Genomic DNA, 12,398 nt, shown 5'->3' on the forward strand with positions numbered 1-12,398 from the left:
GACTCATTGAAGTTGAAAAATGACGATCTTTGAAAGGTTCTACAGGCGTGGATACTTGAGTCACAGAGGTGGTTAATTAGTTGTACAAGTAGAGAGACATTAGCTCTACCAATATCCAAAAAATTACTTTTCCAAATTTTCTATATAGCAACTTTATAGTGGTTCAAAATTTTTCTCTCTTTTTTGGTCATATTTGTGAAACTCAGCAACACCTAAGTCACACTCTTGATAGTTTTTCGCAGCCAAACTGCATGGATTTGTTTTGCTGCTAGTCTCAGCTTTCCAACAACACCCCACTTGCTATATCTCTGGTCAACAGTGCCGTTCTATTGAGTGCCTAAGTGAGGTAAGTCCATCTACGACGAAATTTTAAGCATGACTTCAGAAAACGGTGGGGATGATTTGTTTGATTGCGATTTATAAATAGAATTATTAAACTACATAAAAAGAGCAAAATATTACTGATATTTGGCCTCTATTACCGTCTATCACCTATTAAGTTTACTTTGTAGCATAATAGCATAAGCATTAAATTTCGTATTTAATGAAATCATAGGAAATTAAATGACAAACTTTGAAACTTATGTAGTAGGTTAGTAGTGTGTAGTTGTAGTACCCTCTGCACCTTATAATGTTATAAAGAAATACATAAATATAAACGGCAAAGTGATTATAATCGCATTTTCTTAAGAAATAATGTCGCGAAATTTCCTCAATTTAATTATGTTATTGGTATGACTCTGACTCCTGACGTGACTCCTTGTGCAGAGTTAAATCGTAATATTTTTCATTTGATAGTACAATAGAGATAAGTTAGGGTATTAGAGTATCCGTTATTTATCATCCAGACTCAGGATACTGAACTTTTACGTACAAGTCAACATGTCGCAAAATAACTTTATAAATATTGGCGTATGCATTTTGAATGTTAACTATATTTACTGTAAGTTGAATGGCTGGGGGTTTTTGTGTTGAAATATAATTCGCTTTTTTCAAGTATTCATGATATAATAACAACTGCTGTATGTTTTCAATTAAATTATTTTATGGATTCACGTCCGATGTTCAGAAAAATTAATTTTTAAGGAGAAACAAAGCATTAGTATGGGAAGTGTTTTGAATCCGACTAATCGTATAAATGAACGTAAACTACACAGATTCTAACACAAGAAGACTGGAATGTTGTGCTATTCAACGGTATGGAAAAACAAGTCATTGGGCCGCATTATACTTCGTTGCTTTGATGACATTTGGCAATTACGTTTTGTTTAATTTATTGGTTGCCATTCTGGTAGAGGGATTCAGTTCAGAGGTTAATATCATAATTCGATAACGATATCAATGAAAATTTGTCAACAATACTATCTTATAGAGAAACGAACGAAGGGAACGAGAGCAAAGAGAATTGGTGAAAAAGCTAAGAGAAGAAAATGAAACGATAAACGATTTGATTTATGAGGAGGCGAGAAGTTGTTCCGAATCAACAACCACGAGTGATAGTTATCATGAAATTAAAAATAAATGGCACAGTGCAGAAGATGTGAGAAAGGTTCCTAAATGTAACATACAAAAGCAGAGAATGTTACAGCCAACTTTTACCAACGATGCCACATTGGAGCGGGAAGGCTCTAAACGGAATTCCGATAAGTCGATCGATAGATTCGTTCCAAATAAACAGTTAACTAAGGTCTCTATGACTTTCTCAGCGGTTTCAGGTTCATTAATGAAATTAATTTTATTTTTTGCATTCAGACCTACTCGATCAAGGAACGTCGAACTGACGGTCCTAAACTGAATATTAAATGTCGCAATCAAGATCCACCAATAATAACAACAACTGCCGCCACACCGCAAGACTCGCCTAATACGACATTAGAGCCGGGCGCCAGTTTCAGACATTGGGAGAGTGCGGATTTAGAAAGTTTGGGCAAAGTATTTTCTGTGTTCCATTTTCGCTACTCACGGAAATTAATCAAAAATTCATTTCTTTTAGTCGGATAGCATTCCATCACTTCTTAAACCTCCATCCATAATTGGCAGTTATAAATCGCTCAACCGAATTGAAGAACAAGCGCCAAAGATAATACAAATTGAGGCAAAATCAATATTACCGCTACAATCGTCCATTCAGGAGGATAAAGACGCCAAAGACAATGTACCTGATACAAATGACCCACCATCAACACCAACAGCAATACCTTCAGTCCAACCACTCATTCAGAAAAAATCTAGTTTTAAAAAATTTAGTCGAACAAGTTCAAAGAAGAAGAAAGGCCGCACAAAATGTGAAAGTGATACAGAAGTGGTATTGAACAATGGCCGTGATCAGCACGCTAATACCACCACGTCGCAAACGCTACGAAAAAATGACAATTTAATGCAAACAGCAAATCGAATACAAAACGACACCAAGGACACCAATCGAATTAGTCCGCAGAGTTCATTTCGTCAAACATTGGCCACACGACGAGCGTCGGCAATGATCAACAATTCACAATTGCTGCAGCACTTCGGTCAACAAAACGCACTGAAAAACCATCCAATTGCAAACTATCGACGAAGAATGTCTTCGATTGAACAGGTTTTCGAGAAGACTTCGAACATAAATCTGTGCAATTTGGAGAGCAACAAAAGCAGCGAGTTCATCGATTCCAAATTGAATTTACAAAATTTACATAAGTCTTTGCCCAGTGTTAATGAAGATGAACTGAATGTAACGTCCACTATACCAGAAAATGAGACTAAAATACAGAAAATGATACGCGAGTACACCGAGGAACGGGAAACGTACTCGTTGTACATTTTCGCAGAAGATAATCGGTGAGTTGACGGACATTATTTGAATAAAAGCCACATAAATGTACCCATCTTCTTCGACTCCATATCCATAGATTTCGTTACATATGTACATGGTTTGTTAACCAGAAATGGTTCGACAATGTAATTTTACTTTTTATTGCGCTGAATTGCATAACATTAGCAATGGAACGACCGAATATACCACCGAATTGTACCGAGCGATATTTCTTGGCGACGGCAAATTATGTGTTTACCGCAGTCTTTACGGTCGAAATGATGATCAAAGTATGTACTCCTCAAAGTCCTAATGGTCCCCTGCATCATTTGATCCAATTTCCTAATGAATTTCACAGGTCGTTGCTGCAGGAATGTTTTATGGTGACGATGCGTATTTCAACTCTGGATGGAATATAATGGATGGATCGCTTGTCAGTATATCAATTATCGATTTGCTGATGTCGCTTGTAAGCGATTCTAGTCCCAGAATTTTTGGAATTTTACGGGTAATTAAAGTGCAGCCATGATATCCCCTGTATCCACTTAAATCCGTCAATATTACCAGGTATTCCGTCTATTACGGTCACTTCGTCCGCTACGTGTAATTAATCGAGCGCCCGGTCTGAAATTGGTCGTTCAAACATTGCTGTCGTCACTGCGACCGATAGGAAATATCGTCCTAATTTGTTGCACATTTTTCATTATTTTCGGTATTCTTGGCGTACAGTTGTTCAAGGGAACATTTTTCTACTGCGAAGGTGTGGAAATTAAACACGTGAAAAATAAAACCGACTGCCTTGCCATACCGGGAAACGTCTGGATCAACCGCAAATACAATTTTGACGACTTGGGCAAAGCGCTAATGTCTTTGTTCGTGTTGTCGTCGCGTGATGGATGGGTGAACATTATGTACACTGGTCTGGATGCTGTAGGCGTCGATCAGCAACCTATTGTTAATTTCAACGAATGGCGTCTCTTATATTTCATTGCTTTTATTCTGTTAGTTGGATTTTTTGTGTTAAACATGTTTGTAGGCGTTGTGGTGGAGAACTTCCATCGCTGTCGCGAGGAACAAGAAAAAGAAGAGAAAATTCGCCGAGCGGCCAAACGAGCACTACAGATGGAGAAGAAGAGACGAAGTAAGTTGTAGTATTTTGATGATGGGTATTCAGCGAATAAATGGTTTGTTAAAAATGGTGTTAAATAAGCGAATTGGCCATCATTGAGAAACTACGATTCCCTTCGCTCTTTATGAGCTCACTTTCCCCATCCCTTTTCGTTGGAATAAGACAATCGAACACAACGGTTTTATCCTGTGAAAGCAAAGTTTTCCATTTTCCATTGATTAAACGTTTCTTGCCTATACGGTGGATCGCTTGTAAAGTGATTTAGCTTTTTATTGCGTTATCTTAATTGCTTTTAGTGCAGTTCTTCTTTGCTTAAACTTCTCTTTTCAATAATTTTATTTCTATCTCGGATGTGGAAAGAAAACTTTGTTCGCACAATAAAGCCGCAAAAAACCCAATTAACATTTTAATCTCTCCTATTGCTTCTTGCAAGTGAATGCTTTCATTAGCGTAACGGAAAACGAGAAGTTTTCTTACTTTTTGCACCATCTATACTAATTTTTAAATTGCAAATTATTTCAGAGCTTTTTTTTGAAATTCGTTTAAAGTTCCTTTGGTAAGGCACAAACCATTCCTATTACAACTCGTCTTACCTTTTATCAATCAAAATTTTCTATTTAATAACGCCGAGAAAAGCTTTAGTAGATTTTAATCATCTGATCAGATGAGATTCTGTAATGTAATCGAAAGCGCATTGAGAATTTATCAATTCCTTCAGAACAGTCTGCAACCTTATACGACTGCTACACTTACTTTTTCGCTTTATTCTCTATTTATACTTTCCAAATTACATTGCTCCATTGCTTATTTTTCCGAATAAATCAAATGAAATTTATTTTCTTATTTCCATCGCATCGACACATTCTGTTTCAATTTCATTTTATTCTGCAGGAATGCACGAACCTCCGTATTATACAGGATATTCGCCGATTCGATTGTTTGTGCACAATGTTGTTACATCAAAGTACTTTGATTTAGCAATAGCTGCTGTAATCGGATTTAACGTTATCACAATGGCTTTGGAATATTATATGATGCGATTGCATTGGAGTATACACTGAAAATATTCAATTATTTCTTTACGGCTGTTTTCATATTGTAAGTATATCGCAGCTACAGGGGGTTTTGTTATTGGGGAGGTGCTAAGTATGTCAACAGAAAATGAGCAATTTAAATGTGATCTGGATCGCAGGCGGAGATTTAAAAAGGTTCCGTTCACAAGCTCAATAATTTACCTGGCCTGTTAATAATTGAATCTGGTTTTACCTGACCTTATTTTAATGAGCTTGTTTAAAATCTGGCAGGCTTAGGGTGTTCCCGCAATTTTTAAATGCAAAATATTCTTGTGTTTAGCTGACCACAAAATAGGTACTCTTGTTGAGAATCAAGCTCGTGAGATCTTTTTTTTTGTGGCCTACGCTACGACGAGACATTGTTGCACTTTTGGTATTCGTTGGTGCAATTCGTGAATAGTAGCAGTTTGTCTTGCTCTTAGATTGATTGAAAATCCAATTTCATTTTAAAAAAGGAGTGTTTTGTGTCACTTTAAAGGACTTCGACACAAAAATACTTTTTGAAGGAGCTCAAAAAGTTCCGTAGACAATACAAGTTTTTGAATTTCTGAGGTCACATTTTAAATAAAAAAAAAATCTAGAGCTTCATTCACAACAACAATGTTTTGAGGATAGAGGATAGCTAAGCACTAGAATATTTAAACTGAAAAAAAAAATGCGGAAACACCCTAGGAACTTGTAAGATTTTTAACGACAATTTCAGGTTGTGGTTCTGAAACGATCTGACTTGAATTTTCTAATTCAACCGACTTTTTGTACGGTTGGCGTCAGTCGACCTATTCTGAACTTAATTGTTGCGTAAGAGTGGAACATGTACATAAAAAGCAAAATTCTACTTAAAAGTTACAATTACTCGACATGGTCTGAGCATATGGAATTGCTTACCATGTGTCCCGATCATGCTTAGCACCTCATTTTCTTATTAAATCAAATTTCTTTGTAATCACTTACAACATCACCCATTCAGGGAAGCTATCATGAAGCTAATTGCACTTGGATTCAAAATTTATATGAAAGAAAAATGGAATCAGCTCGATGTGGGTATTGTAATATTGTCTGTGGTCGGAATTGTGTTGGAAGAACTGGAAACCAACATCATACCAATAAATCCAACAATCATTCGAGTGATGCGCGTCATGCGAATCGCTAGAGTCCTCAAACTACTGAAAATGGCCAAGGGTATACGGGCTTTGCTGGATACGGTGATGCAAGCCCTTCCACAAGTAAGATATCCGAACAAATAGTTGCATTGTTTGATGACTAATCAGTTGATTAAACGTTTTTAGGTCGGAAATCTTGGTTTACTATTTTTCCTATTGTTTTTTATATTTGCCGCACTGGGAGTGGAACTGTTCGGTCGATTAGAATGTTCCGAAGAGAATCCGTGTCAAGGGCTTGGCGAGCACGCTCATTTCGCTAACTTTGGCATGGCTTTCTTGACGCTATTCCGTGTCGCCACCGGCGATAACTGGAATGGAATCATGAAAGACACGTTAAGAGATGAGTGTGATGATGCAGCCGATTGTGTGAAAAATTGCTGCGTTAGCACCGTCATTGCTCCCATATTTTTCGTAATTTTTGTGCTAATGGCACAATTTGTACTCGTTAATGTTGTGGTGGCTGTATTAATGAAGCACCTGGAAGAGAGCCACAAACAAATGGAAGATGAAATGGATATGGACACTGAATTGTAAGATTTATGAACAATTGATTGAGTAGCATTAGTTTTCCGCTGGTGTGTAGATTCACTAAGTGCGTTCACAGGACCATTTTCGATTACATTTTTATCACCTTTCATTTGTTCACTTTTATTTGCAATCCAACCTGTTTAAGCCTCGATTGGTATTTTTTTCACTTTTGATTTAGAGGAAAAAAATTATTTTTGAGTTAATTATGCACTTACGTTCTGTGGCCTAGTCCCAGCTTCTTGCGTAGGTACTAAGTGAATTTCCACTCCAACGGAATTCGAATAACACGTTCAGCATATTCGTTCGATACTAATAATTGTGAACTTTCGAAAATCGAGTTAATTTTTCCGTTGCCCGTTTCTGTTTCAAATTTGATTTACCTTTTATATTATATTCCCCAACTCCGTTTAAAGTGTATCATTGAATACCCTTCTGTACTCTTTTATTACATACATCCAATGTATCTTATCCTTATCCCAATTTTTTGATGTACAACTATTTTACAGTAATGGTGTACTAACACCGAGGACTAACACTTACGTTTAACTATGTTACGTCCAGACAAAGGAGTATTATTGTATCACATGTGCCTTATATTCGTTTATACAAAATTTAAATTAACTACATAGAGATTCAGTCGCCTTACCTGCAGACTGGATTTTGACAAAATTTGAGAGCCTTCAAAAATTTATCGAAATTTGATCGTTGACGTGGGAAAGTTGTGACGGAAGCTTGACTTTTGGGTTCTCTCGAGAAAAAAAAAATTACGCAGACTGGGTATCATCCATAGGATAGGCTCACCATTTCAACTTCATCAATTAGATTTCGATAGAAGGAAAAACGTTTTTATGGTAAATTAATTGAATTTTAATTTTAGGGAGCGTGAATTCCAACAGGAACAAGAGTTCGAAGAAGAGCAAGCTCTGTGCATTGCAATTGCAGAGGAAGAGAATTTGTTCCAGAAACGTCCACTAGCCAAAATCCAATCTCTTCCGCCTTAATTTTACTTATAGTACGCCAATATTTGAAAATAAATTCAATGCACAACGTCGTCAAACCATGCCACTATTTTAATCAAACACTTCGCAGTCAACCGACCGTACTCACATATTCGATGAGAAGAATATTTTGGAGACCGTCGAAAATAATATCAATCCGAGAAAGTGAACGATCGCGAAAGAGTTCAAAAGTAAGTACGGGACGGGGTTCCCAAGAAATTCCCAAAAAATCAAAAACTTTCAAAATGATTTTTTTGTATGTGCAGGGAAGTGGTGAATTGGAAAAAAGAAATCAACCTACGACGAGCTGGACTGAGTAAAAGGCTAACCAAGGAAATGTCATTGGACGAAGATGCTGGCCGTCGGAAAAGTCGCAGTGAAATGAAACGGATGAGTTGTGGACAATTTGCCGTGGAAAATGGAAAAGAATTGCGGCAAATCGAAATTCATCGAGTTGTCGCGCGAAGACGAAAACAAAGACGATTCAATGGCTGACATGATAATGAGATCGCTTGACGACAACAAAATTGGTCAGACCAAAGAGACTTCAGATGGGAACAAAGATTCCAGGGATAATACAGGAAATAAATTATTTTTATCGGTTCCAAAGCTACAGCCGGCCACGAAATCGATCGGGTAGCACCAAGCAATTGTTCAAGCAGAAGGCAATGGACGATGAACAAGAGATTGACGAGAATTCATTACTGCTACCGTCAGTATCCAAATCCAGCAAGCAGTCAGACTATTGGGATGGAAAGGAATTGTCCAATATGCCTGATCGCAGTGATGGCGGTGAAAATACGATCAATAAATCGGATTCATCGGAAATTTTACGCATCATATCGGAGCGTAGAATGTTGGAGAAACGTGACATCGTCGATAATAGTGACACTTTTGAATACAATCAATTAATGAGTAAAAAATCACCTCATCCCTCATCTACATCTATTAATTGAGACAAAAGGTAAATTAAATAAATAAAAAAAATGGATGGACATTAAGAAGTTAAATATATATTTATCCTTCTAATAAGCCATACAACACACAAAGAATTTATTTTCAAATAAAAAAAAACCAAGAAAAAAACAAAATAAATTTAGAGAAACATTCTTGATAATCAAATTTAATTATAGTGAAAAGAAATTTCTATATTAGTGAATGGAGCAATACTACTAACTAATTATATTATACTATAAATGAAACAAAACAAAAGGAAAATATTTATAGAAATGACGAAATTATTATGAAAATGTGAGACAGTGGTGTCTCTGTCTTTTTCGAATCATTTTTTGCATCAACTAATTACTGTTTTAGATCAGTCAAAATGCTATTTTACAAATGGGACAAAATGTATTGCAGCGACAAAATTTCTGGGTTTACCAATAGAATGTTTCCTATTTACAAATATCTTTGAGCACTTTACGTTATTTCACTTAATCTTGACCAATATCGGGAAAATATAATGGTAAGCCCGAATAAAACAACGTTAGAATATTACCATCCTTTCACATTCTCTTCTTCCCATTTCCATACACAATTTCCTATTTCCGCATCTCTATAGCACAAACATTTAATGAAAAATGTTCAGGTCGAATGAAGAACGAAAAATTTTAGTTTTCTGTTGCCTACGCCTCAACGGATTGGATTTACTAGAGCAGTTCGATCGAACTACTTCTTGTACATTGATACATTGATAAATGATTTACTTTTTCATGGGTTTTATTCGTTTCATTTGTTCAACGTTAAGTTGTTATCTTCATATTTCAAACATTGAAAACGATGTATACCTCTGTAATCGCGTTTAAAAACGATTATAGTCAATCAGTTCTACAATGACAACTAAAATAATAGACGAAATATCTGCTTAACCGAAAGAAATAGAAGATTTGATATCCAACATTTGAGAATATTTCATACAAAAGAAGTAACAGATTTAATAGTTACACCCGCTCATGCCGTGTATAAGTTACAATTTAAAATGTGAAAATCATAGAAAATGAACAGACCCACGTGGAGTGACCATCTCTCTCTCTCTCTCTCTCCGCAGTAGATCATTTAACGATCCCGATCATCAACACCACGTTACGCCCTTTTCCGTCTACTCAAATTGAATGTCATAGTTCGGACTGCGATGTAGCTGTATAACTGTATTTTGACTGATCTATCAAACATAAGAGTGCTGTTGTAGAAGAATGTTTTCGTTGTTGATGAAATCTAATCTTTTGCATTTTAGCTCGACCAAAATACTTGATTTTTGTAAAATTTGATGAACCATAATCACTAAATTAGGGAACATACTCAATATAATAACTCACTTGTATTCTACAAAGAACAAAAAAAATAAAATTTTATTTTCTTTGAATGTAAGTATTTAGATGTTGCAACAGAGCTCTATATATTCATACAACAAAAAAGCAGAAGAAGAAAACTAATTAATTAAATATATTCATAAAAAGTCGAAATATGAAATTGTTTGTAAAAAAAATTATTTTCGAGTAACAAAAAAAAAGGTTTTAGAACATTTTTATTGTATTCACTTTTCTCTATTGCTAGAGGTAATATGTGCCTATTATAACATACACAATTTAAACTATGAACTTTTTTCTATTAAGAAACTTTCAATTTTATGTGAATCGGCAATTTTGACTTCAAAACCTTATATGTGGGACGCTTGGGTAAGATTAGTTTCACCAAAAAATTACAGCTGCTCTAGAAATTCCAATTGAAAATTTCGTACGACGACTGTAAATAAGTTTACCTTACAAGGAAAGTAATAAGGCCATTACTGCCCTAGGGCAAAGCCTTTACCAACCTCGTAAGGTAAAATAGCATACAATAACTGGGAAGTAACTAGTTATCTCGTATCACGGTGAGTAAAAGTACCTCGGGCTGCCCTAGGAAACTTTTACTCACCTGGATACGAGATAACTCGTTACTTCCCAGTTATAGTAATCTACTATAAAACTACGAAAATTGACATGGAAATCGAACTATTAAGTGATAGGCTTCTGAATTCTGGAGTTCAAAACGAAAAATATCGTCTAGAGCGTCTGAATTGACAGTGAAACAATGAAGTGATATACAGGTATACCAACAAAAAAAAACAAAAGAAAAAATTGCCGATGCAAACTATGTTATTCTTGTGTAAATCTTCCTATCTCTTTACATTAAGAACTGTCTTCCAAAACTTTTCGCTCTTCAACGATTTGTATAGTTATTTGTAAGTAAAGTGTGTTTAAAGCCACAGAAAGACCATTTCTATTTCGATGGCAAGCAAGGTTAAATTCATCCTTCTTTGAAGAAAACAAACCCAGTGAAAATAGCAAAAATTGGTTTTCGTCTCCTTAATTTTCCTTTGGTGAAAACAGAGTCACTGCGCAATGAACAGACTGAACTGTTGCTTACATTATTTTTGTTCACTGAATGAAACCGAAAGGGTATGTTTTGATAGTACGGATTGTGTAGATCTAAACACACAACTTTTCGGTTTCGAAATTTTTTCACCGTGTGGAATACCGAACGAATACTGCTGGTATCATCTATTTTTGGAACAAAAGAAGAATAATAACTTCCTACAGTATAGCTTAAATTTCCTTCCAAGTTCACCACATTTGGTTTAAAAATGTTGAGTTAGTTAAGATTTGAATAGAAATGGCCTTTCTGATGCAAAAGGGAGTAGATGCTAGATTGAAAATGCGTGAGGATCTATAAATATCAGCAGAAATATTACTACGAATGATTTTGCTTTTTCGATAAAAGTATATAAACACGACAAACCATTACATAAAATATTTTATCATCGGCAATCATTAAAAGCTTAGTTAGAATAGAAGGACAACACGTCTGTTTGTTATCAGTGTTTTGTAGATTTGTGGAACATTGTTTAAAAAAAATTAAATAGATCTGGCGTTTCTCAGCCACCACACTTTCTCTCTTGGTTGAATTGTTGTTTTCTATTTCGTCGATAAGTTGATATATGTCAAAGCTAGAAACTTTTTTCTTCTATTAAATATTTCTCTAACCCACAAATACTGCCGACTTAAGATGAATTAGGGAGTCCTGGTAACTCAACCGGAAGAGCAAAGATTTTATTATAATAGGTCCCGGGTTCGACTCCCAGCGTCAATAGTGTATAACACATTGAAATTAATTGCGGCTTGCCAACTTTCGGCACCCTGGACTTTACTTAAATAGTCGAGGAATGCCTCCAAATAAATTTCTAAAAATCCGAAACTGAATTCTAGATTTTTAGAAATTTATTTGGAGTCATTCTACGACTATTTAAGTAAAGTCCAGGTGCCGAAAGTTGACAAGCCGCAATTATTTTGAATGTGTTAACGATCGATTTCTAATTATAAATGATTACTCTATTTGTTCACCCCACCAGGCTCTGTCGACCGTAACAAAGCCGTGAAGGAACATAAGAAATCTCAACGACTTTATACTATTTATAATATACTCTTACTATTTACACAACTCACAGATAGTTCAATCTGTGTTTCACTCATTAGATAAAGGAAGAGACCTGGTGCCATTAGCCACAGTATTATAAAGGCACCATTGGCACCCGGTATTATGAAGAGAAATTCGAGAAAATAATTTTCTGGAAAATCCTTGAATTTTCCTGAATTTCCCAAATTTTCTAAAAATTGAAGAAATTCGAGTCGAGAAAATATTTTTCAGATTCCTTTGTGTTTGTTCGAATTTTTCTACAGT

At 35.5% G+C, this 12,398-nt stretch overlaps 1 pseudogene; it reads left to right on the plus strand.

Annotated features, from left to right (window-relative positions):
• The first annotated feature begins 1,148 nt into the window (after positions 1-1,148).
• LOC119082785 lies at positions 1,149-8,745 on the plus strand (annotated as a pseudogene).
• The last annotated feature ends 3,653 nt before the right edge of the window (positions 8,746-12,398 follow it).

This window comes from Bradysia coprophila, unplaced genomic scaffold (genome assembly GCF_014529535.1).
Source record: "Bradysia coprophila strain Holo2 unplaced genomic scaffold, BU_Bcop_v1 contig_480, whole genome shotgun sequence".
In the NCBI taxonomy this organism is placed as follows: Eukaryota; Metazoa; Arthropoda; class Insecta; order Diptera; family Sciaridae; genus Bradysia; species Bradysia coprophila.